Source organism: Podarcis liolepis, assembly GCF_965112155.1.
Source record: "Podarcis liolepis genome assembly, chromosome: 14".
Classification (NCBI taxonomy): domain Eukaryota; kingdom Metazoa; phylum Chordata; class Lepidosauria; order Squamata; family Lacertidae; genus Podarcis; species Podarcis liolepis.
This window is the reverse complement of record NC_139569.1, coordinates 36,610,896-36,638,618: the sequence shown is the minus strand read 5'-3', so window position 1 is coordinate 36,638,618 and position 27,723 is coordinate 36,610,896. Positions and strand designations below refer to the sequence as shown.

The following is a 27,723-nucleotide window of genomic DNA, read 5'->3' as shown; positions in this document are numbered from 1 at the left end:
ATATTCCATCCATCAAGACGTCCTTTGCTGTCAGAGGAGGAATTACAGCCTGACAGAGCTGTTCTTTGAGAGACTTGAAGGAGAGAGGGGTGCAGGGTTGGCAGGAGAGAGAGAAAGGGAGGCAGCCTGGAGGCAGATCAAAGCTAGGATGCGCCTCAGGCAGCCTGTAATATGTGAGCTCCTATTAGCTTGCAGAGCACTTATCGCTCTACCGGGAATTTCATCTATCACAGCCGCAGCCAGCATGGCCAGTGGTCAGAGATGATGATCAGTGGTGCCAGAAAACCCTACTTTTGGCCAAGCCATGACTTTACCTACACCCCACATGATGTGGCTTGGCCAATACAGCCAGGTATACCAACTGGGGAGGCCTGGTATCGGTGGTAGCTCACAGGCTGAATCTCTGGCTGCCTACCACCCTTCAGATTCCCTTTCATTCTTCTGAGAGCAGCGAGGCTGTCTTAGAGTGTGAGAAAGTTCCGCATGTAATGAGAAAATATTGTTACATGCACCTCAGTCTCTGAGCGGTGAGAAACTCCAAAGGTTCCAATGCTTACCTAGGGTTCGGTCTCCTTGGAATGAAGATCTGTGGAGATGGTGGTGTTTTTAGGAGATACGGTTTTATTTACATGTACAGTGGTACCTTGGTCCTCAAACTTAATCTGTTCCAGAAGTCCGTTCCAAAACCAAAGCGTTCCAAAACCCAGGCGCACTTTCCCATGGAAAGTAATACAAGATGGATTAATCCGTTCCAGACTTTTAAAAACAACCCCTAAAACAGCAATTTAACATGAATTTTACTATCTAACAAGACCACTGATCCATAAAATGAAAGCAATAAACAATGTACTGCAGTCACACTATCAATCAATCAATCAATCAATCGCTGAACTGGGTTCCACACAGTCACAAAAATAAAACGAAAAGAGCCACAAAAACAAAAATACAAAATAAATAGCAAAAACAGACAGACCTCAGTGTAACACTCAAAACAGAAGTATGGCACTCAAATCTTCAGTGTAACACTCAAATCATCAGCGTAACACTCAAAACGGAGCACGTTCAGCTTCCTAAAAAAGTTTGCAAACCAGAACACTTACTTCTGGTTTGCAGTGTTTGGGTTCAATCTTGTTTGAGTACCAAGGTGTTTGAGAACTAAGGTACCACTGTATCTGCAACCTAGGCATAAAATGGAAGGTCTCGAAGCATTAACACTCCAACAATAGCTATTTTTAACTGTTTTTATTGATAACTTTAACGCTTCATTTTATATTTTTGTACCTTGTTTAGAGGTTTTCTTACAATCAAGCAGTATGTAAATTTTGTTAACTAAAATTAACTATTTCAATCTCCCCTTTTTACCCCTGTTTCCACTCTTAATATTCCTTTATCACAATGAAGTATTCTGGGATGATTAAGAAGGGAGGGAGAGAAAGAAAGAAAGGGGGGGGTAAGGAGAAATATATTTTCTCCATGCACAAGAAACTTTCTTGATGCAAAAATAATATTTTTTTGTTAAAACTGTCCCTAATGAGGCATCCTTCCAATTGTTAATTGTTACCAAGGCAATGACCCCGAGCTAGCCATCTTTAATTAACTTTGAACACATCTCCCGAAATGAGTTTCTCTGGCAAATTGCTTGCCATACCTCTCAGGCACGAAGCAGTGTCTGCAAAGCCTACCCTTCCTAACATATTGTTGCACACCAACCCAATCTCTAAGCAGTGTGAGATTCCGGGTGTTCCAGGCGCTTATTCAGGGTTTGTGTTTTGGGAATGAGGCATGGCAGAGACTGTGGTGTCTTTATTATATATGGTTTATTTACACATATATACAACCTGGGGCTACGATGGAGGGGTTCACAGCATCAACACCCGCAAGAGGGTCTTGGTTTTCCCATAGCCTCAGCCTTGGATTCAAACAGAAATTGAATATCGTGCTCTTGACTCTCTCTCCAGCTTGCTGCCTTTCCTCTAGTCTAGTTCACATTGTTGGAATGAGGGTCAATCATTCCCAGAAAGAACATTCTGTGTGTATTAAACTATGTGAAGTTTCCAGAAGCAGTGAGAAGCTGGTTTCTTTACAAAGACACTGTGATGGCCTGGGAAACCGATTCAGAGGCTGAACCGGAGGAATCCCAGCCTGCACAGGAGTCCCCGCCTCCAGGGCCGGCTGAACTGGGGCAGGGCCTTGATTCTGAAGCGCCTGCACCTGTGCCGGATCCTCAGGAGCAGGCACCAGGTGAATCCACTCTGGCTCCGGAGGTGGTTGAGGACTCAGTGCCTACAGGTGAGTCTCCCCCTGGGTCCAGTAACCCTTCAGCCTCTCCTGAACTGCAGAGGCTCAGGGCAGAGAGGCAAAGGGAACTGGTTTCTCCCAGGAGGAGTGCTCACCTTAAGGCCAGGAGAGGCGGGTCTCCTGGGGGCCGGGGCCGCCCCTGGCCTCAGACAAGATAAAGGCCAGCCAGCCCGGTCCCAGGTTGCAGGAGCAACATCGTTGATGAGCTGTTTCGGCCAGCAGCCAGTCCTGTTTCCCCCAGTGTTCCTGTCCCTGCCCAGCTTCCTGCTTCGGACCTCACCTCGCTCCTTGTGAACTGTTTCCAGCCCAGTGACCCAGGACCGGACTTTGACTACACCAACGGTAACCTTCCCTCCGGGACCAGCACAGACACTCTGAAGAATATTGCTACACATGCACAGTTTTTGGACTGAACAGAGAGAAATGTTTAGTCTTTACGACAGGTGCAAGGACACTCTGAAGAATATTGCTACACATGCACAGTTTTTGGACTGAACAGAGAGAAATGTTTGAACTCTACTAACTCTCCCCACCCATTTGTCATCTCACACAGAGCCCCTTTCACTTTGTTCTCCTAATGGGCCATCACCCAAGCAATCACCCCATCAGGAAGCTAGCCTGGCTTATATTTTAACCAGGGGTTAGAAGGGTCCCAATTCCACCCCCCAATTCATAAGAATATAATTTTTTTCTGGATACAGTTGGGGGAATAGATGTTGATCCTCCATTATTACTTCCATCTCCCCTCTCCACTCAGTTTTGGTGATCCTACACAACAAAGAACCTTTCTCAGATTGAGGGCCACATTCCCATTTGGGCAACCTTCTGGGGGGGGGCACATGCCAGTGGTGGGTGGGACAAGAGGCAAAAGTGGTCAGAACTATGAATGTAAATCATACCTTTGTTCAATAGGCTAGTTTCTACACATAGCCACACGCCCATCTTCACTCTCCATCCAGGCAGCCAATAGGCATTATCAAAGTTCAAAGACTGGCAAAAACACTCAAGGAGGGTATGAAGTAGGACAGGCAAAGGGTGTGGCCTGGAAAGAGGGTGTGTGGCCTTGGGAGAATCCCAAGGGGCATACAGAGAGGTCTGGGGGACACATTTGACCCCCGAGGCCTGAGGGGGGGGGGTCTCTCCTTCCACAGAAGAAGGAAGATATCAAGAACCAGGCATCTGTGAAGTGTGGTGTACTTTGCAGTGATGCTTTACTAAAGTCAACATGGGCTATTCAGCCATTTTCCCTTTGAGATGTAGAAGGCTGAATGCTTGTGAGGACCTGAGGCAGGAATGGGGAATCTGTGGGCCTCCAGCTGTAGTTCGACTACCTGTCTCATAATCCTTGGCCCTGCTGGCTGCAGTTGATGGGGTCCAACAACATCTGAAGGGGCTCAGGCTTATCATTCCTAGACTCAAACCGAGGTTTGAATTCACATTCAGTCCTGGTGCTCACCAGGTGACATTAAACCAGACACTACGGTTGAGTCCAATTTATCCCACTGAGTTGTTGCGAAAATTGGGTGGGGATGAAGGACGAACTCAGCATGCTACACTGAGTTTCTGGAAGGATTAGTAGGACGTATACCTATCATCAACAACATCAACAGCCCAGTGTATATTCATGAGGATATTAGTGGATCAATGTATAGTCATCATCAAAATATACAGAGGAGGATTTAGAGGAGCAAAGACACTGTTTTTCTTCTTCTTTTTACTTCCAACACGTCAGCTCATGAAATTTGTGAAATCTGAAGTGCAATAAAGGACCTACATCTGCGCTTACTCTCCTCTCTTCATTCATAGAGAACACTCTTCAATACCATACACAGACACACTTTCATTCCTCCACAGTACTTATCCTCCATACTGGTACATCCTCTTTCCTTCCTGCCTTCACAAAAGCCTACAGTGAATTCAGTCCTCCTTCCCTTACAATGGATTGCAAATTCCTTAATAGGTGTTGGGCGGCATCCAAAATTCCCCCCTCTCTCCCCCCACCTCTGCCATTTTCTCTCTTTGTTTTTGCTGCTCACAGAGCAAGACTGCAAATGCTCTGAATCTTTCTTTTCTCAGCTCCCCCCTTTTTTTGCAAGTTTAGCCACTGCTGAAGTAGGGTGCTGATGTTCATCTCAGATCTGTACAAAGGTCTGTAAAGAAGCATTTGAGAACCCTGGAAGAGGATAGCATCCCACCCTCCCTCTTATGTGAGGTGGGTGCAGAGCCCAGGAGATCTCACAGGGCAGCCCCCACCATTTCCTCCCTAAGGGTGGAAGGAGACCGGTAGCACCTCTTAGTCCCCGAGAGGCCACTGTGGAGGCAGCATGGGGGACGGGGCTGCAGAGGAGGCAAAAGATCTTGCCTCCAGGGAGGGTCCCGCAGCAGCCACAGGCAATGCATTCCTTGGAGATCAGATCTGCTGCCCCGGTGGACCCTGACACCCAAGGCAGTTATGTCAGCTTGCCTCATGGGTGGGTGGGCCATCCCTGAGTAGACCAGGCCTTTATTTTGCATGAAACATCCAGTGTACTTCTCTACGAGAGAATCCAAAAGCAGCCACGGAAACACCTTCTAAATAGTGGCTCCGGAATTATGCCAAATGTAGTGATAGAATTCTGGACTGTACCATTCCAGGCATTTTAACATTCAGCACTCCTTCACCTTTTAAAATGTGTGCGCGCGCACATGCACACACACACACACAATCCCAAGCACGCGAAAAAGAAAACTGCTAGAAGATGGGAGAGAAAGAGTTAACGTCATCCTCTTTCTAACATGCTTGTTTGTAGGGAGTTTTATTTAATGAGCCTTCAAAAGGCACACACACACCCCAACTGGAGTCCCTGAAGTGGAACAGGCCAGACCTGGATTACTTTAGCCTGCTATTTTACTCTGAGTAGAGCTTTCTCAATGGAAAAGATCGACCAGCAGCTCATTTACATAAACCCACCATAAGAACAAGCAACGAGAAAGACATAGCGGGAAGTTAGCAAGGCTGGGGTAAGGAAAGGAGAAAAGAGTCTGCTTTCTGTCAAGCAATAGCTCCATGCACACATGCACATTCAAAGCACATTTCCTGCCTCAAAGAATTCTGGGCACTGTAGTTTGTTAAGGGCTGCTGTTTAACTCTGTGAGGGGTAAACTACAGTGCCCAGAATTCTTTGAGGGAAAGAATGTACCTCAAAAGTATGCGAATCCAGGTTCTCAGGCAAAGCCTAATACTGTATCTTTTCTTAGACCTGCTCCTTTTAACTGAACCAGTGTGGTTACAGCGTCAGAATGGGATCTGGGAGTCCAGGGTTCAAATCCCCACTCAGCCATGAAGCTCATTAGGTGACCTTGGGCCAGTCACTGCCTCTCAGGTAGGCTACCTCACAGGGTTGTTTGGGGGATTAAATGGGGAGGGGTAGAGCCATGTACACCACCTTGACCTTCTTCGAGAAAAAGGTGGGAAATAAATGCCACTTATTTGCATCTGCTTTGTCTACAGAAGGTCACAGGTTTGTTCCTTGTCATCTTTAGGTAGGGCTCAGAGAGACCCTTCTGTGCCTGAAATCCCGGGGAGCTGATGCTGCTGCCAGCCAGTGTGGGCATTACTGAGGTAGATGTGTCAATGGTCTGACATAAGACAAATCCCTGTGTTCCTCTGAGCAGGTTTCCCTCACGATCAAGACGCCTGCTGTTTGTGTCTTGCTTGCTCCAGCCCTCCCCATTCTGATCTCCTTAGAAAAAGACGGTTTTTTTTCTTCCCTTCCAATTGCTTAGTTAGGGTGGTTGCCACGAACAACGCCTAGGATATTAAGGCATTGAATACAACAGGAAGTGAGTGGCCTTCCGACCGGGCGGTTAGGACTGCAAGGGGTTCCCTGGGGTTGCCCCAGTTTAAGTATAACGCATTCTCCTAGCCTAGAGAACTTTCTCCGGTTCCACCCGGAACGATTTTGCCCATTCCTGCCAAGAGACCATCGCTCTCTCCAAGTTAAGCAAAAATCTTTGCACTGGGTCCACTGATTCCCCGCCACCCCCACCAACAGAGCGACTGAATCCCCCCACGTTGAGCGGGGGGGGGGGAGCCCAAACATTTTTAGATTCACTGAAATGTGTGGATGGACCGCGCTGTCACTTTGCAGAGCGTATTCAGCTACTAAAGATTTTAAAAAACCTCCGGCTGATCCATAAAAATCGTGCAATTCTGCACGCAGGTTAAGTCCCACTGACTTCAATAGAATCAAAGCAACCCGTGTGTAGGATTGCCAGCCAAATCTCCACAAAGGTTTGCATGTGGTTTCCATTCCTCACCATTCCCTTTTCATCATTTTTTCCTCAACAGAAGTGAATTCAGTAAAATCCATCAGCTTCCAGCTCGAATGCGACACAGAGACAAGAAATTCTCTGCAGAGATGCCATTCCAGTTCATATTTTCCAGTTAAATTTAGGCTGCAATACGAACTCTGTTTACCTGGCAATAAGATCAATGGAATTCAATAGCCCTTACTTCTGATGAGCGATGTTAATGTTTAAGGTGTCCTTTTAACTCATTCTAGGGCTTGGTGCGCGTTTCCTGTTATTTCCGTTGCAATAAAAAAGCAGACTCTAACTTTTCCTTATAGGTGTAGGTACTTCTTGTTGACACGGGGGTGTCATGACACTGACTAGCGTTTCAGTCTTTCCCAACTTTGCCTGGAAAAAAAATAGGATTGAATCTGGGACCGTCTACATGCAAAGCAGACATAATCACTGAGCTGTGGTTCTGTCCCAACTGATGGGGTCAGATTAAAAAATTAGTCTGACCATTGACTTCTAAGGATTCAGAATATTATTGCAGTGTGGCAGGTTTTTACTCCCAAAGTTGTTTAAATGATCTAGATCAACCAATACTGGAAAAGGGGATACTAAATAGAATAAAACCACAATAACACTTATCTTTAATTACTAGAATAGAACTGCAACTGCTTTAAAATATGCAGTGTAGTAGTTACCAAGTATAGAATGGGATACTTATAATATAATGGAATACTAATAATAGTTGTTCCCAGCGGTTTACTGCCTTTCAGTCCTATCTACCACTGTCCCTAAGAACAGTGACCATGCTTACTTCCAAGTAAGCATGAATAGGATTGAGCTGCAATTCCATGTGCATTAAACTGGATGAGAGCATCATTGAACTCTGTGGGATTTGTTTCCCAGTAAACTTGCATGGGATCCTGCTAGGCATTGCTTTCACTGACCCTCTCTCTTTTACCCATCCCACCTCCCCACCCCAAATATGCAGCAGGTTAGTTGTCCACAGTGCCATTAATTAAACTCTGTTCCCCAAATCAGGACAACATCTTGTTATTCTACCTTTGTAGCCGAAGGGAGGGCTCTGTCTTCCTAACTCTGGTCCTGGGCGATTTCGGCATTCAGCACCATCGGTTCTGGACAGCGACCTTTTCACCTTCAAAGGGAAACAAGCCAAGGTAGTTCCGCTGTCCTGTTGAATTGGTGGTGAAGGGAGCGGAGCGCATTTCTTCAAGCGCCATATGACGGATGGAAAGGGGTGGACTATGTAAAGATTATATTTTGAAAACCAGGTGTGTCTGCTTAAAGATATGCAGAGAATAAAAACTTTTGGGGACAGAAAGGAAAATGTCAAAAAAGAAAGAAAGAAAGAAAGAAAGAAAGAAAGGAAGGAAGAAAGGAAGGAAGGAAGGAAGGAAGGAAGGAAGGAAGGAAGGAAAATGTCAGTTTAAGCATATCTTAAGCCCTTAAAAAATGTCCAGTAGTATCCACTACGGGATATATTTGGCATGTGCTTACTTCTCCCGGACCTGCCTACTCGGAAGTAAGCTGCACTAGATTCCATGGGTGGATATACTGCAGCTTTAAAGTTCTCGCTAGATCGTGCCTGTCCGTGGCCCTTACCTAACTTGTACAGTATATAAACAAGATTCACGTTTTCGCAAAAAATCCAGACACATTTCCTTTTCATTTCTGATAGATTTATCTCTTTTTTAAAAAATATATATATAATAATAATTAAAAATCAGATCCACTTTCTTGACCCTACACTGCATTTTTTTAAAAAGAGAACTCTGTCAAAATTATTTACAGTTTATACTAGTTTTTTAACCTTCTAATTGAGTCATTCAACCGTTCTAAAGAGATCTTATTCTTTGTTTATTAATACAAAAGACCATTATGTTCTTATTCATAAAAGTCGGTGTCTTTCATCCTTGTTAAATGAAGTATCTTTTCTTTCGCTATAGAATATGTTCAGATTTTTCATAATGTGAATGCCGTGTTTATTTTTACTATGGAAATTCGTTTTGTTTCCGCACTTTTAGGGAAGTGAGAGTTATTCCTTTGCTGCTATGAGATTACATAGGATGGGGTGGGTGCGTAGCGGGAGGCGGCTGTCTCCACCGAGAAGCGATCTTTGTAAAATATCGAGGTAACCAAGGAAACATACTTTGCTTTTTAAAAAAGAGGCGATAGACTGAATAGTCCAGGATGTGAGTACAGAACCTGCTTTAGAACCAGATTGTTCTGGGAACATGGGCGGGGGGATCTGTTTCTCTAATTTCTCAGTTCTCTGCTAACGAAAATTGCGACAGTTCTGGTAACAATCGCAATATTAATTATACTATTTCTCCAGAATTCGGGAATGTATTGCTACATACAAATTTATATATGATATATTGGTAGATGTATGAATTGATTTATACACCGCTCAATCAACTACGTATAACTAGGCGGTATAACTGCGTAATAATCCACACCCTGACCTAAATTTAGCGTGTGTAATTAATTGCAAGATCATCGGGGCATGTTACTCTATGAAAGCGCCACGTAAAATTGATTATGTAATTATAAATAATGCAGAAACGGAAGGAAAGGGGAATTTAGAAATAGGCGGATGAAATTCAATCAGTCTAAGTATTAGGGGGGTTGTTTTTTACTTTTAGCACATTCCAATTTCTCTCGCGCGCCCTTGCCTGCCAGTATTCTACAATAGAGCAGTGCAATCCTGAAGTAAGTCCCACTATGTTATGTTCAATGGGGCTTACTTCCAGGTAAATGGGCTACAGGATACACTGGGAGACATGCATAGAATTGTGCTCTAAGCTACATTACTGGAGGAGGAAATGGTTGGAATGAGATTTAGAATAAATTCCTTCACGGCTGTCCACCAATTAACGAATTTATACTTGATTAAGCACCTGCCTTTCCACCAGTTAATGACTGATTGAAGTGAAATGCATTTTTCATATAGCCAAATATTCAAATCTAGACAAAGTTCTGAGATATTGACCGAAGCATAAAGAGACGTGCCCCCCCCCCCAGGAAATGCCATATTTTATATTTTGTCCCCCCTCCGCCCCAATTCTCTGCTGCAAGAGAGTAATATTTCAATAGAAGGCATGCACGCTTCAGTATATCAGGACGTCGAACTTAAAAGTGATCCCTTCAATCTCAACCCCCTCTATGAAAATTTGCCATCTCCAATTAAAATTGGACCCACATCATTAATCTACCCATTAAACCTTCAAGCCCTACAGTTAAGTAATTGTCGAAGGGAAATAGCTCATCCGAAAATCCGCGCTCCTTCCTTCTCCTTTGCTAAACTAATAACGCTTCTGCACAGTTTCTGTGTTACTTTCCTCCAGTTGCAGGGAAGTAACTGTTTTCAAGTACTTAATAACAAACCGGATTAATGTCATCACCATTCAGCTTGTCACCTGGCATTCCTGCTGAATGGGGGTACCTTCTGTTTGTCTGTTTTTTGTTTTTGTGTTGTTTTTTCCGGCGGATGGGAAGAGATCATTGCACCACCCAGGACAGAGGGGAATCTTTCGGAGGCTGTACGAGCGTTTCCTCCAGGCTACCTCTGTTGAAATGACGAAGCACAAACCTCTGCACCCCTCTTCTTACTCAATAATATAACTTTAGTTGGGAAGAAGAAGAAGAAGAAGAAGAAGAAGAAGAAGAAGAAGAAGAAGAAGAAGAAGAAGAAGAAGAAGAAGAAGAAGAAGAAGAAGACTTCTACCGGACTGCAAGTCAATGGTGAGCCCCACTTTCCCCTTCAGTGCAGGTCTCAAGACATTTCCGCACAAATGTACGTGTTGGCGCATAGACAGTTTTTGCACACGTATTCGCCATGCTACCTGTATCTATTGGTGAGACAGGCATTCCCAATACACGTTTTGAGTAACTGGTGTCGACCAGGACACCTCATTTTCGAATACAACCACAGACCATGTGCGTAGCCATGGAGGGGGGGCAGGAGCAGCTGCCCCCCAAAATCATTAAAAATCAACAAGAATCAATACAAATCCAAAAGCCTGACCCCTAACAAAAATCCTGGCCACGCCCATGCCACAGACCATCAAAATCCATGGGTGGCATTCAATGCAGACCCATTCAAGTTAACGGGCACATTCATTTCAATGGGTCTTGCAGGTAATCTCATTCTTCTGGGAAGGTTCCATTGCCTTCAAGAGATGCTTTACCTTAGTCGTGTAAATTTTTAGAAATGATTTCCTGACACTGTTTTAAAGTATGATTTGTGAACCCAAAGAGGAATAATATGCTCATATGATTGGAAGTAAGGATTTTTCAGGACATCCCGAAGGTTTCTATCCAGTGTGAGTCCTGCTCATAGTAGAACCATAGAAATTGATGGATTTAAGTCAGCCATGTCCATTAATTTCAGTGGGTCTACTCCGAGTAGGACTAACGTTGGCTGCAACCAAAATATATAGAAATGTGTAGGGCTAGTTATTTATAATTTGCAATGTAAGGTTCTGCTTCAAACATTGCTGTTTATGTCTGAAGTCCTTTGGGTAGGAAGTATGTATATGCGTTTTTCTAAAACATATAAAACCATGCAAAGTTTTTCACTGTGGGGGCGGGGACTTCTTGTGGGCGACAGATAATATCCGGGGAAGCACCATAGCTCAGTGGTAGAGCATCTGCTTTGCATGCAAAATATCCCGGGTTCAATCCCTGGCGTCTCCACGTAGGGCTGGGTTCCTGGTCTGAAACTTGGAGAGCCACTGCCAGCCAGTGTAAACAAACGTATACAATAGTGAGTTCGGTGAACCGATGGACTCGATGGATTCAGTACAAGGCAGTTTCCTATGTAAGGCAAGCTCAACGCTACACTGCAGTACTCTGCAGCACTGCAGAAGGCACGTCCGTATGTGATCAATCCATCAGGTTTTATTAGTCAACTGACCATAATGCACACCAAAAGGACCTGTCAAAAAAGCACATACATACCATATAAAGGCAGCATTGGCATCAGCCCTATCAAGATAAAGAGCAAGTAGCAATTCATCTGATCTACCAAGAGGAGCACTTATTGAGAGAAAGAGCAGGCGTCCCTGCCTGCGCCCTTAAGAGATTCAGTTAAAGTGCATTGTCCGACACAGGAGCTTTACAGAAGTAAGAAGTATCCTAAAATCATAGAATTGTAGAGGTGGGAGAGACCACGAGGGTCATCTAGTCCAACCCCCTGCAATGCAGGAATCTTTTGGAGAGGGGGAGGGAGGGCCCTGATTTTTTTGGGGGGGGGCGGGATATGGTTCCTCGCATCGTACCAGATGACTGGAATCAGCCAATGAAGTCGTTTCAAGTATAAAAGGCGAACACAAGGCAAGTTGCTTATGGAACTCCCTGCCACAGGATGTGATTATGACATATGTGGATAAAAAAAAAAAATCCTAAGGATTAGACAAATTGCTGAAGACAGGTCTAGACCTATAGGGAAATTGAACGGTATATCCTGGGGAAAGACAAAGGCAGAATGTTGCTGCCTATAAACTTCCACATCCATCCTTCAGACTTCTGGAGGAGCAAGGATGGCCGACTAAATAGCCATTTGTTCTATTCCAGTTAGGGCCATTTTTACGCATTGATTTTACAATCATATCGGAAAAACGAATAATTAAATATACAGCATCCCATTTACCCCTCTTTAATTTATGCATGGGGTATTTTTATCATTATAAATATCTAAGCATGTGCAAATTTGCACACTGGTATTAATTTGCAAAATAGGCTTCAAAAATGCCGCATCACAAACATTGAGAAAACGGTGTGTGGGTCTGTTGTCTTTTCTATTGGTTTTGGTCACGAATGACCCGTCTACTTAAAAACGAACTTGTATATGCTCCTGGGTTTGCCAAGCGCTTGAACGCAAAGTGTTAGTTCACACGTGCGTGGACATCGATTGAGTTATATCCCCTTGACTGTGTACTAACACTGGGGGGGGGGGACACTGCGTTTGAGGGGAGGGATATGCAAGTTCGACCGCCTGTGTCCCATTCAGACGCACAGGTCCTTACAATCATACACGCACGTCTGTATCAAGCCTGAAACACACAGTCTTGGATTTGTGATCCTATGCTTGCAAGCCGAGGTGCAATGGGACGTGATCCATTCCGACCCCCGGAAATCCAATTGCTTTTAATAGACACGTGCTTGATTACTTCCCACTCAAATCAATGGAACTGACCAGTGCGCAGCTTTAGGTGGTCCTCCTGCAATATACAAGAGCTCCCCGCGACCCCACCCCATAAACTGTAGTAATTTCAGATCCTCCGAGGATGACCGCTGGAATGCCTTTCATTTACGGCAGGAATAGCAAGCAGGGGTAGCTAAGAGGCGCATGTACAGTATGAATCCTGCCCTTAATTGACAAAACACGCACACTTTATGTTGTGTATTGGGCTCTCCTTGAATTAATAGCCTGGCCGATCCTTGGATCTCGCCAGACACGCGTCTCTCAGGGAGGAAGCCAATGTCAAAGAGCCTTTGTCCATTTCATTTCGTCCGTTTCACTCTGGAAATGTCATTTTCTTTTTGAAATCTCTCTGCAGAGCCCTCTGGGACTCTGCCACGGTGCTTGCAGGCAGACACAAGAAGGCTCGGGAACACACCTGACCAGGTGAGAGCCAGCCATGGGGTTTTCTCGGGCTGGGGGTCGAATTCACACCACATCGCAACAGACGGTCTGCCTTAAAGCAGGAAGGGAATCGCCTAAGTTGAAAAACAGCAAGAAAAGGCCCGCAGCTCTCGCTAAGGTTTCAAACGGTGCAGATTCGCTCTGGTAGGGTTTGGTGTCATTTTTGGTAGGTGCCACTGGAAATCTTTGTTGTGGCCTCGTTTCTGTGGTGGTGGCTACCACCAAGGAGCGAGGGAAGAAGACCGCAAGGCGGATGGAGAAGGGTCTCCTTTTAACATACAATTACACTCGTCTTTTTTCCTGAGCAGTTTCTAGCAAGCTTTGCCGATTCTTTCACCCTCTCCAACCGCTCTCGTCTCTCTGCTCCCCAGATATCCAAAGCTGGTTGTTTTGTTTAATTAAACTCAATGTCAGCTTTAATTTTCCGCCCGGCTGGCTCGCTATGCCTTTATAGGAATTAACATTTTGTTTATATATGTCATTGCACTTTGTATAGACTGGCGCGTTTTTGCCGAGGGGAGAGGCGATTTCTTTACAGTAGATGGACCGCCCTGGAGGAAGCGAGGCCTAGCGCAACTTGCATACGGGAAGGGCGATTTCGAGGCTTTGGGCATTGCGGGGTGCGGGTGGTGCGTGAGAGTGGCCTCGATTGCGCCCCACTCCCGGCCGAAAAACCATTGTGGCCGGTGTAGACAAAGGCGAGGAGCGGGGAGAAGGAAGTCAAATATACCCATTGCCGATTGCGCACGAAGGATCTGCATTTTTCTGTGCTGTTTTAGTTAATCCGGAGCTGCTGCCACGCCTGTATTCCGTATTCAAAAAAATGCTAGCACTGACCTGTAATCCAATGCAAGGCTTCCAAATAAGAAGGTATAGAGATTGGACTGCAAAACGCCCAGTTAAGCCCTTAATGCGAAGGATGCAACAATCCACTTACGTATTTATTTACAAATGAGACAAATTCACCACAAAGTAGCAAGGCAGGTTACCACTAGGTATTTAAAGCATGCAACATTTAAACAATTTAAAATAGACCACAGATCTTTTACTAGGCAACAGAGGTAGATTCACAAAAACCACGCAAATTTTGGCCGGGGTGAAGAGGTCCATCTTGACCCCCATTCTACCACCAGTCTTGGGGTTTAGATTGTGGTCTCCTCCAGACTGGGTTTGTTCATTTGTTTGCAGAGGTATTTGGAAACATGTCACTGAGCACATCCATGGGCTCCCTGGCCAATGGAAACAGTCAGGGCTGGATTTAGGTTTGATGAGACCCCAAGCTACTGAAGGTAATGCGGCCCTTTATATGTCCAGCTGTCCTTTGTCAACAACAAATTGTTGCTGTTTTTTGTGTTGAATAGGTCCTGTATGCTATATGGTAATTTATGGACCTAATGGGTATCTAAAGCCATTTGCACATGTTGCCATGTAACCAGTCCATGCAGTGTGATATTTTAGGGAGCCGGCTAGCAGGTGGAACCCATTACTTACATCATAGGAGCCTACACAACACAAAACACTTTTGGTGTATGTAGATTTTATTTTATTTGTTTTTTATCTTATATTTTGGAAATGCACATCCAATTTTTTTTCCTTTAATTTTTTTGGGGGCCCCCAAGAGAGTGGGGCCCTAAGATATAGCTTGTTTAGCTTATACATAAATCTGGCACTGGAAACAGTGGAGACCTGGACGACAGCAGAGCAAAAAAGCTTTAAGCAAAACCTTGATGGTGGTGGAAGAGGAGGTGGAACAGAGGCAGTGCTCCTGTCATTATCCTGTCTGTTATGAGTAGAAGATCCCTCATTGCCACCATACCGAAGTCAGGTGCCACCTTTTAACTTGTCTGATGCATGTCAGTGTAAGATTTAGGGCAGTACGGGCAGTCCTCCCCCACAGGGTGCCAAGCCAAGGGGTACAAAACTGAGGAGATCCATCATTGAGAAGATCCATTTGGGGGCACCAAGTTTTGGTATTGTCATATTATGACAGATGAGCAAAGTCTGCCCTTGTGCATGGACTGCTAGAGAATCTTAAAGCACAGACTGAGAAGCAACCAGCAGAGGACATCTTCTTCAAACCTCTTTGCCACTTTGTCTGAAAATATAATGCACAACGCTTCATTGGAAAGATGCTTGCTAGCCAGATCAATGGTTTAGGAGACAGAGGTCCTTGTTGTTGTTGTTTCTTGCTTCCACTTGGAGGTGGGGAAGGGGCTTCCTGGAAGATCCTATCATATTATTATTATTATTATTATTATTATTATTATTATTATTATTATTATTATTTTATACCCCATCCATCTGGCTGGGTTTCCCCAGCCACTCTGGGTGGCTCCCAACAAAATATTAAAAACACGGTAAAACATCAAACATTAAAAACTTCCCTAAACAGGGCTGCCTTCAGATGTCTTCTAAAAGTCAGATAGTTGTTTATCTCCTTGACACCTGATGGGAGGGCGTTCCACAGGGTGGGCACCACTACTGAGAAGGCCCTCTGCCTGGTTAGAAGTGAGACCCACAAAAGCCCATGAAAAATGCGGAGTAGATTTGTAATGATTCTTTTTGAGGAAAGGTATACAAATAAAATGATGACGGTTATGATATTTTTGCTGCCATGAATTGGGTTTTTGGGAAGAGTGTTTCCGTAATTACGCCTTTAGGCACTTCCAGACTAGACAATTCTCCAATCCCAGTAAATCAGCCAATTATCCCAAAGCTATTTTTGCCACAAGTGCACATCTTGATTTCATGCTCCTGAAACCTCTAATCATCACTCCTTCTCCTTCCCCTTCATATTACTCTCCAGTCGTTCTTGTTCTTGTTGCTGTTTGTTGTTTTGTACTCTTTAGCTTAAAGTTTGCAATGGCCAGCTTTATAGTGGGGAAGACTACAACCATAACATGTAGTCCTATTCAGGTTTACTCATAAATAAGTTCTATCATGTTCAAAGGGAAAGAATGATTATCTCCCAGCCATAGGTCATCATTCAGTGTGCCACAACACCCATCAGTAAGTTCCTTTGGGTGTACCATAATGTCAGTGAGGATTGTTCTGAATAAAATGTAATTTGAAATCCATATTTCAAGTATACTATCAGTGCCTTCACCCTGCTGATAATGCAGATTCACTGATGGATATAAGTATAGCTAAAATACTACACATTGGGTGCAATCCATCTCCCACTCTGTTAGTAAATAATAATAATAATAAATAAAATATTAAGTGCAATTCATCTTCCAATGAAGACAGTGGCTTGAGTCATGTTCATTTTATAATATGTCTAGAATGGTTCTGTTGTGTCTTGCATTTTCCTAAAGACTGATGGGGCTGAGCTAACATGGTGGCTTCCCCTCTGAAATCTGCAGAAGACTTGCTGCCTTGTTTTGAGATGGAGCAAGTGAAGGCTAGCACTGTATGAGGTGCACCTTCCCCTGCAACTTTGTATGAGTTTGGAAGCTAGAGCAATGTTAAGCTTCCTGAGACCAGAGTCTGCAATGGAAAACACAGGAAGGGAAGAACAAATACCTTTGTGGTTCCCCTTAAGTCCCCTTAACTGCTCTTCCCTTTCGTTTCTTAAGGTCTGTGTTGCCAGTTTGTCCTGTCCATATCTACTTGTGGGATTTCCAGCCCAAATCACAAAGGCATGGAACAGCTCAATTACTAGAGCAGGAGACTCTTGAACACAAGGTCATGGGTTCAAACCCCATAAGGGTCCCTTCTTACTATATGATTCTATGATTGCCAGACTCATAGAGTTTCTGAATCAACCCTGAAGGTACCTTTACTGTTTTGGTGAGAATTTCTAACAAAAGAGATAATCCCATGTATTTCCTTCCTGTCTGAGCGCTCTCTCTCTCTCTCTCTCTCTCTCTCTCTCTCTCTTTCAAGCCAGTGATGTGAGGAGACATATATGCCTGGACTCTCCTCAGAGCCCAGACTCCATTTTGGATACTCATTCTGTATTTCTGTGACCAAGAAGTATTTCCCCCTGCATACTACGTTAATGTATTTGCTGCGTGGATTGAAATATAAGTAAACAGTTTTATTTTTACTAAAATGGGTGGTTCATCCTTAGCAATGGAGACAGAACGGGGAAAGGTCAGCAGACCACAAATAATCAGGGATAAAAAGTGTAACTGTCTAATTCTTAGCTTTCAGTAAGCTGCAAAAGAAGGTAAGTGTTTCTACTCTGCTAAAAGGGCTTCACGGCTTGTTTACTCTTATATCTGCTGCAACAATCTCCTCACTCCTCTTGGTCTCCCCAGGAGAGGCATGAAGAGGGTGGAGGAGAAATTGGCATCTCACAGGCGCAGTCTCAGATTGCTTGGGGGAAACCTGGGAGAGGAGGGGACTAAGGCAGCTGTGGGAAGGTGGGGACCTTCAGTTTCCACAACTGCTTCATGGGGCAAGACCTATGGAAGAAGAGTTGTCGTGCTAATTGGACCTGACACCCTGGGCCAAATCCGGTCTTTTTTCTAATAAAGAGTTATCTCCACTTACTTTGTGTGACATACTGCTGGCTCTCTCTACTCTCTCTCTCTCTCTCTCTCTCTCTCTCTCTCTCTCTCTCTCTCTCTCACACACACACACACACACACACACACACATATCTGTCCTCCATCTAAGCAAGGAAACAGTGTTGTGAGAATTCAAGGACACATCCCAGCCCATCCAAAACACTCAAGGAAGTTGCAAAGTAGGGCCTGCAATGGGTATGGACCACAGAATGGTTGAGAAGGAGGTGTAGCAGATTCAGAAAGAGAGACCTTGGACCAGACAGAGAGGCTTGGAGGGGCACATTTGGCCCCCAGACCTGAGGCTGCCACCCCTGGGCTCACGGAATCCCAGGATGAATCTAAGGCTGATACAGACTTGATGTGCGCACATCTACCAGAATAATGCTTGGACTGGTCCTGGGTGGAAGGAGCAATCTGAGCCCTTTCCTTGGTCAATGGGGATGGTAGGCCTGCTATAAGTTGTGTTTTCTTCTGGGAACATTTCTCTGCTTCAATGGGTCCCCAGAAGGACAGGCAAGATGCCAGGCAGAGCCCAGATATCTCCTTGCTTGATTGGCTTGTCTTCATCTCTGGGGGGAGGCAAGCAGGACCTCCCACAAAGCCCAGGAGGAAGGAGGATCAAATGCAATCTCTCTTAGAAGGAGCTAGAGAGCAAAAGAGGCACCCACATGGTGCAACATGCCAATCACTTGGCAGGGGCAGAGCATCCTGCTGGCTCTTCTCACTATCGGTCCTGAACAGGCAGCTTCTGCACAGCAGCAGGTTGGAGTAGAAGGCTAGCCATGAATAAACACAAACCACCACTTATACACTTGCACAAAAACCCCTCCGTTACACTCTGCACGTAGGATTACTGAAAACTACTGGTGACAGTGCTCTAAGAAAGGGGTGCTCTTTAAGCAGGTTTGGTGGCGTGTTGAGAACAGGGATGAGTGGATCTCTCCGTTTCAGTTTCCCTCAGGCTCCATCTGCACTATACAGCTAAAGCAGCATCGTACACAGCTTCCCACAAAGAATGCCTCCTGTCCATCATCAGCTGGGATAGCTCAGTAGAGCATGTGATCTCAGGGTTGTGGGTTTAAGCCCCACATTGGGCAAAAGGGTTCCTGAATTGCAGGGGATTGGACTAGACACTTCTGGTCCCTTCCAACTCTACAATTTCATGATGCTATGAGCGGACTGTCGTTTGTTAAGGGTGCTGAGAGTTGTTTGGACTGAAGACCCCCCATTTCCCCTCCCAGAGCTACAATTCCCAGAGTTTCCTGTGAAGAAATATTGATGGTTAAACAATGTGGGATGTAATCCATTGGAGCAGTCAAATACAACATTCTTTGTTTCCCTAAAGTGGACACAGACAGGGGGTGTTACTCCAGCCAAGGTAGAATTTCCTCTTACACCTGGTCTGGAGCATCCTCCACCTGCATGTGACCAGGCAGGTGGGTGTGACCCTTGCAGACCCTACTAAGGGGCCAGTCATGCAGCCATCTCTCTCTTGATGCTCCTCTCTTCCATTTTGGCCACTGCTCCTTGTGCATCTGATGCTGTCTTCTGGCTCTCTGCCAGCAGCACATGGGCCCATCCTTACAACAATGTAAGCTACACTGTATCTATAACTACAAGCTAAAGCCTGCCTTCAGGGATCATACTGTGAACTGAATGTGAGTAAACTTTGCATTACTTATAAGGAAGACTCTTGTGTCTTTATTCTTTTTGGAGGGAATCAAAGGGGTCTTACCAGGAATATACTGTAATCTGGGCATGCCAGATTGGATTGCTTAATTAAAGATATTCAAATGAATCTGCAACTAGCTTCTTGCTGTGTAAAGGGGAATGAGCTCTGCTATACAGTGAACACTTGGGTTGCGAACATGATCCATGCGGGATGCACCTTCACAACCCGCAACTGCACACACGCGGGTTGCGATTTGGCGCTTCTGCGCATACGCAAAGTGCAACTTAGTGCTTCTGCACATGCACGACCACTAAAACCTGGTAGTAACCCATTCCGCTACTTCCGGGTTTCAGCAGTCCGTAACATGAAAAAAACGCAACCTGAAGCGGCTGTAACCCGTAGTATGACTTTATATAACTCACTAGCATGAGAGAGGAAGGATAATATTTAATCAGTATATCCTTTCCTACTACCCACAACATTCCCACAAACAACTCTAGGTACGGCAGCTCTGGGAAGGGAATAGGGGACTCCCAACAACTCACAGCACATTTAACAAACTACAATACCCATAATTCTTTGGAGGAAATCATGAGTGTTTAAAGAGCTATCATTGCACTTTAAATGTATGGTGTGAATGTGGCCAGAGTCAGACCACCAGTCCACCTGGCCTAGTATTGCTTTTTCTGACTGGCAGCAGCTCTTGCAAGGTCTCAGGCAGATATCTTGTTGCTAGAGAAGGAAGGACTTGCCAATATTGTTTTCCCTGTTTTTCCAATCTTAAATTTAATTCTCCACATTTCCGCAGCCATTTGCAGGTGTTTTTTTAAAAAAATCCCCACAAAAATGCATCCACAATTTCTTGCTGATTTCTCCTAATTAAACACATTCATATATGCAGTTTCAACCAGTGTACATAGTTGGCAGACAATTTCCCCTAATAAAATGCATGTTTGTACATTGTTTTCATGAATATATTTATTCTTATGCACACTATCCCTAACATGCATTTTTGCAAACATATGTTGAATACCTGCATTTCATAATTCAGATAAGTATGAACTTCAAAGGGATAGTGTTTTGGTTCGAATACTGTTTCAGAAAGTGCAAAATTTGATAGCTTCAGCTTTAATGGGACCTTAGGTGAAGGGTAGGTAAATAATCATCATTATCATCTGAATTGAATTTCTCCTCCATCCATAGCTGTCAAGTGTCCCTTATTTGAAGGCACAGTCCCTTATTCCAGCGCCATGTCCCGCTGCTGTCCCTTATTGATGGATGTCCCTGAAATGTCCCTGAAATGATGTCCCTTAAATTTCAAAGGAAGCAGCTCCTCTCCCTCCCTCCCTGCCTGCCAGGGAAGAGGGAGGCTCCAACTGTGTTGCTTGGCTGTGTTGCTCACCCAATAAGAAGTCTAAGAATGACTGGTGGGTGGAGCTTGCATGCCTTGTGTCTGGCTAGTTAATGCAAGCTGAGGGGGTTTTTGAATGCTGGACGCCATTTTGTTGCACATGCTGCTGCAAACTTTGCAGTGCAAAGCCAGGCCAGGGAGCCATCTTAAGTTGAGGCTGCATAGGCCTTGTGGTGCATGTGATTCAGATTCTATTCAGTTGAACCTCTGGTTACAAAGTTGGTTGGACAGTGTTCTCGAAGCTACCAGCATGAGTTTGACCAGACAGCAGGAGGACAGGAAGACTGGAGTGCCTGGAACAGGGGAGGTTGCAGGTCCCTTATTTTGGCGGCTGGTCCCTTATTTTCAAGGCTGCTGGTCCCTTATTTTCAAATCTGTAAGTTGACAGCTATGCCTCCATCCCCTGCATGCTACTTTTATTTATTTATTGAAGTTATACCTCGCCTTTTCTCCAAGGTGTTCAAAGTGACATATATAGTCCTCCTCTACCCCTTCCTCCTCCTCCTCCTGCTCTTTTTCACAACAACTCTATAGTGTAGGTTAGCCTAAGAGACTGGGGCTGGCCCAAGGTCACCTAGTGAACATCATGGTCAAGTAGAGGTTTGATCTCTGGTCTCCCAGGTCCTATTCCAGCACTCTAATGTGCTCTAATGAGGTCCAGCTCCGAGGGCCTTCTAGCGGTTCCCTCATTGAGAGAAGCAAAGCTACAGGGAACCAGGCAGAGGACCTTCTTGGTAGTGGCACCCGCCCTGTGGAACGCCTTCCCATCAGATGTCAAAGAGATAAACAACAACCTAACATTCAGAAGACATCTGAAGGCAGCCCTGTTCAGGGAAGTTTTTAATGCGTGACATTTTAGTGTATTTTTTGTCTTCGTTGGAAGCCACCCAGAGTGGGTGGGGTACAAATAAATTATTATTATTATTATTATTATTATTATTATTATTATTATTATTATTATTAAATCACTAAACACACTGGCTGCCTTTGACATCCTTTTAACTGAAGATGCCAGGAATTGAACTTGGAACCTTCAGCTTGCAAACTAGGTGCTATACCCACTGAGCTATGACCTTTCCATGGGGATAAAATAGCCCTAGAAGGGTACATAAGGCTTCTGTTGAACACTGACCAGCTTTAGATGAGTACCTGCCTTTTCTTATCTACCTTACAGGATTTCTCACAGTAGGAAATATATCCACTTAGCAATGAGTTCCCCAAATTACTGACAACCAATCATTCTTTCCCAAGCAGCCATTTTTAGTGGTAAATATTTTAAGCATACAAAGCAAATGAATAGGTTTCCTTAATAAAATGATTAATACAGAAAGGCCTAGCTGGCTATGCATAATTCATAGTCGGGGAACAATGGGGAATTAGACTTTTACTCGCCGTCTCTACAAAGACAATTATGGGGGCTGTATAACTATTTTGCCTTTACCTGGAGCTTGGGACTTGACTTTCATCAAACGCAAAAGAAAGGAAATGAACTCATCTAAGTGAATCGTGATGGCCTGTGTGCTGTGCAGGGCTCCTAGGAAGGCAGGAAGAGATATTTGTTTCTGATTATGCGCTCCTTACAGCGTAAGGAGAGGTTAAGTAGAAATAAAAGGTTTGGATCCAGGCTGGTGGCAAGCAGCGCACCTGGTAAGTGTTATCTCAAGAAATCCCATGGGGCAGCGTCCAACTCAGTTACACTCAGAGTCAACTCACTGAAATGAACAGAGCTGTGTCCATTAATTTCGATGAGTCTAGAACTAGGGCTGGATACAGCCATTGAGGCTGAAGTGCCTACAACTTCCAAGTCATCCCATTCCAAGGCTATCAATGGTCTATCTCCACTGCTGGAGCCAGTGATGCTTTGAAATACTAGTTGCTGGAAACCACAGAAGGGGAGGAAGAGCTCTTGTGCCAAGGTCTTGCTTTGGGACTTCCCACAGGCATCTGATTGGCCACTGAGCAAGAACTATAGCTGGGTATTTGGTGGAAAACCCATCCAGCAGGTATTCGAATTCAACTATCTGGGAATTACATTCCATCATAGGCTTCTCTGGTCCACGCACCGTGCAATGGCGGTGAATGCCAGTAAGATGTCTATGCAGGCCATAATGCATTTTTTTTCATAACAAGAGGTAATTCACATATCAGACCTCCTTTGGGGAAGGTTCTCAGCCAAGGTGGAAGGAGAAAGAACTTGCCCATGTGAAGACCACCTGGTGGAAACCCTTACACATATGGTTCTTCATTGTAAACTATATGCTGATCTCCATCAGCAATTTCTAGATCAACTCTGTATCCCCAAATGGAAACCAGAGTTGGAGGACATACATTTTCTATTACTGGGGAATGATCAGGAGCTCACCAGGTTAGTGGCTAAATATCTCTATTTGGTTTTTTGTCGTCGAAATACTCTGCAGACGTCTGATCTCCCTGGAGACCAAGAGATGTGATGATAGACTGCTCTGCCTCCTTTCTTTTACCAAGTGTTTTGTGCCACTGGGGAAGTGGTAATTCTGTATTGATTTGTTTTGGATGTTTGCATGTGATGCCAATAAAAGGTTTGATTATGATTGGCCACTGTGAGAACAAGATGCTGGGCTAGATGGGCCATTAGTCTGATCCAGCAGGCTCTTCTTATGTTCTAATGGGATGTGGGTGGCACTGTGGTCTAAACCACTGAGCCTCTTGGGCTTCCCAATCAGAAGGTCGGCGGTTCAAATCCCCGCAACGGGGTGAGCTCCCATTGCTCTGTCCCAGCTCCTGCCAACCTAGCAGTTTGAAAGCACACCAGTGCAAGAGATAAATAGGTACCACTCGGGCGGGAAGGTAAACGGCATTTCCATGTGCTCTGGTTTCTGTCACACCAGAAGTGGTTTAGTCATGCTGGCCACATGACCTGGAAAACTGTCTGTGGACAAATGCTGGTTCCCTTGGCCTGAAAGCAAGATGAGCGCTGCAACCCCATAGTCACCTTTGGCTGGACTTAACCGTCCAGGGGTCCTTTACCTTTACCTTTTTTCTTATGTTCTTAGGTGGCAATAGCTTTATCTGTGAATAATTAACACAAGGATGCCTCCCTGCTTGACTTACCATGCAAGGAAGTCAAATCTGCATGGGTCTTTGGAAGAGTCGTGTGCATTATGAATGTTAGAAATTCAGACTCAAATCTTCCCTTCAGAGGCAGTTTTAGGGTAGGTGTGACCAGTTCGACTGCACTGGGCGTCATGCATCAGGGGCCCCCACAACAATGCTGTAAAAGAACAAAAATGCTCCAAGCTCAGACTCCATTTTTTAAGCCAGGCTTATTATGTTTTAGTAACTCAATTACCATTTTAAACCTGCCTCAACATAGCTACTGTATCTGTTACTCTTCAATGAGTATTCAGAGGGAGTGTATGTTATTTTGATCTTTTTAAAACCTGTTTGTGTGGTTATTGTTTTAAGCAGGAGAAAAGGGGGAAATACCGGGGGAGGGGGAATCTAGTCTGCCTTAAAGCATCCTGGATTACTTAAACTAAAACCTAACACTAGCTAATCTAAGCTTCCCTTTCAAAGTGCGCAGTTTGCAGACTTAGCATATAGACTAAGAGAACAAGAAGAACATACGTTTAGAGAAGAGTGGAAAACGTTTATTGAATACATAGGGGGAAATTGTGTACACTTGAAAACGCTGGCAGCATTAAGATAAATGCAACAATGTAAATAAGTTTAGATGGATGTAATAATGGAATACTGAATGTTATAGTTTTTGTAAAATATGCAGGGATTTATGAAATGCAAAATGAACCATGGAAAGAAAAGAAGGGAAGTCATTGATATTTTAAGGATGTTTAAATCAGTATTTTAAATTGTAAAAATGAAAATTTAATTTAAAAAATCGTACACACACACACGGTGCAAAGGGAGGGCACTCTGCTGAACTGACACATGTGAGAAAGGAAGGATAATATCTAATAATTATTTTTCCTTGTATAAGACGCTCCCATGTATAAGACACCGCCTATTTTGTGGGACTCCAAATTAAGAGAACACCCCTCAGCAATACCCATGACGAGCCTCAATTTTAAACCTAATTTTTTGGTTAAAAAACAATCCCCTAGTCTTATACATGGAAAAATACGGTATATTATCTCCTCTCCTCTAAAATCACATTCCAACAAGATTGGGCAGGGAGGGTGGACATCAAAACATTGTCCATGAGGGAGTGCAACCCTTAGCCTGGAAGATGTTCCCAGCCCCTGGTATAAACTAACTGGCAGTGGCTCTCAAAGGTCTCAGGCTTTTGTAGTCTTTTGTAGTCCTACCTGGAGAGGCTGGGGATTGCACCTGGGACTTGGGGGTGGCAGAGGACTGTTTGTGTAGACAGAATAGACAGAAATGACTAGTTGACTAGTTCAATTACTAGAGGGAAGCAAGTAGCACAGTGGTAGAGCACCATGTATGCAGAAAGCTACAGCGATAGCAGACTTTGGGTTCGCAAATTTCAGCGGCACCCTGTGGGATGCCAAAATTTGGTGCTCCTCGCCTCTCACGTTCTATTCTACAGTATTCATGGAGCGCCCCTGCAGCACAGCACCCAGTGGCATTGCACCAGTCATGCCACCCTAAAACTGTAGGATGTAACATAAGCAGTCAAGTACAACACTTCCTGTTTTCCCAGAGTAGACACACATGGGGATGGTACTCCAGCCAGGAGGACTTCCTGTCCCACCTGGTCTGGAGCATCCTCCCCCTGTGTGTGACCAGGTAGATGAGCGTGACCCTGGGAGACCCTGTAAAAAGGCCAGTCACTCAGCCATCCTCCTCTTTTGCTGCTCTCTTCTGATACTGGTGTATTTTGCTGTCTGCTGGCTCTTAGCCAGCAACACATGGGATGAACTCAAACTCACTTCTGTAACTACAAGCTAAAGCCTGCCTTCAGGGAACCTACTGTGAACTGAATGTGAGTAAACTCCTTATCATTACTTTTAAAGAAGACTGTTGTGTCTTTATTCTTTATAAGAGGGATAAAAAAAGGGGAATTTACCAGGAACGAGCCCAATCTGGACAAAGCCATATTGGATTTCTTAAGTCAAGAGATTCAAACGAATCTCCCAACTGGCTTCCTGCAATATACTGGGGAATGTAGTCTGCAACTGGCTCACTATCTACAACAGGACGCGGGTGGCAGTGTGGGTTAAACCACAGAGCCTAGGACTTGCTGATCAGAAGGTCGGCGGTTTGAATCCCCGCAACGGGGTGAGCTCCCATTGCTCAGTCCTGCTCCTGCCAACCTAGCAGTTTGAAAGCATGTCAAAGTGCAAGTAGATAAATAGGTATCGCTCCAGCGGGAAGGTAAACGGCATTTCCGTGCGCTGCTCTGGTTCGCCAGAAGTGGCTTAGTCATGCTGGCCACATGACCCGGAAGCTGTACGCCGGCTCCCTCGGCCAATAAAGCAAGATGAGCACCGCAACCCCAGAGTCAGCCACGACTGGACCTAATGGTCAGGGGTCCCTTTACCTTTACCTTTACCTTTACTATCCACAACATTCCCACAAATAGCTTAGAGGTAGAGCACCATGTACGCAGAAAGCTCCAGCAATGGTAGATTTTGGCTTCGCAAATTTCAGCAGCACCTGTGTGATGCTAAAATTTGGTGCTTCCCACCTCTCGCACTCCATTCTACAGCATTGACGGGGTACCCCTGCAGCACAGCACCCAGTGCCATTGCACCAGTCGTGCCACCCTAAAACCACCTCGGGCTCTGGATTCGAACCCCTGCCTCCCTAGGTAGGGCCAAGAGAGAACACTGCCTGAAATCCTGGAGAGTCACTGCCAGTCAGAGTTGGCAGTACTGATCCAGATGGACCAAGGGGGTGAGTCAGTACAAGGCAGCTTCTTTATGTTCCAGTAGCATAAGCAAGTAGAAAGAGGTAGGAATAAGAGCGGCACTATTTGCCAGAGTGCTTGAACTCACTAGACAAATCAGACCTCTTGAATTAAGCAAAACACTTAGCTCAGCAGTTAGCTAAATATGTTTTACATGGTCAGTGCAGTTTTTTAAAAATAATAATAATGATAGGTTAGCAGCATAATGGATACTGGGTAAAATTGTCCATGGGAATAGAATTTGCAAATGGCACACAAACACCAATAAATGTCTTCACAGTGCTTGACTTGGTATACATAGAATCCAGTTCGTTTTTCTAAAAGTGAAAGTAGCTCACCCTTACAGAGGATGGAAGACACAAGGTAGAAAGTCTGAGGCCTAGCTCAGACTTCTTTTCTCTACAAATGTAACTGTAACCACAAGAAAAAAGCCTGCCTTCAGAATACTAACTGTGAACTGAATGTAAGTAAACTGTATTCTTATTTTTAAAGAAGATTGTCGTGTTGTTATTTTTAAGAGGGAAATGAAAGCAGAAACCTACCAGGAACAATCTAGACAGGACAAGCCAGACTGGATTGCTCAACTTGAATGATTCTAATGAATCCATCAACTTTCTTCCAGCAATCTGCAAGGGAATGTGCACTGCTGCTTGTTCACTAGTGTGAGTGAGGAGGGATAATATTTAATCAATATATCCTCTCCAACCTTCCTCAATATTCCCACGAAAAGGCCAAAGGCATAGGTAAAGACCTGTAATGATGGCACTAGTTGAGCCTCTCTGGGGAAAGCATTCCACAGATGGGGGAGCCACCACAAAAAGGCCCATTCTCATGCTGTCACCTTCTGAACCTCTCAGAGAGAGGGGACACAGAGAAGGGACTCAGGTGATTATTGCAATTACCTATTGCACCCACAAGCCCTACGCTTGGCTTACCTGGTATACAAGTACAAATTTGCCTTTGAGGGCCAGACTAAAAGGGGATGTCTTTGCATTTAACATCTCT

The 27,723-nt window shown here is 44.6% G+C and overlaps 1 long non-coding RNA gene across 1 annotated transcript in view; it reads right to left on the bottom strand.

Annotated features, from left to right (window-relative positions):
- Positions 1-27,723, bottom strand: part of LOC310693415 — an 84,361-nt gene that overhangs the window by 40,031 nt on the left and 16,607 nt on the right. Inside the window, exon 2 of the long non-coding RNA XR_014519153.1 lies at positions 7,642-7,905. This is a non-coding gene — a long non-coding RNA (uncharacterized lncRNA). The remainder of the gene's footprint in view (positions 1-7,641; positions 7,906-27,723) is intronic.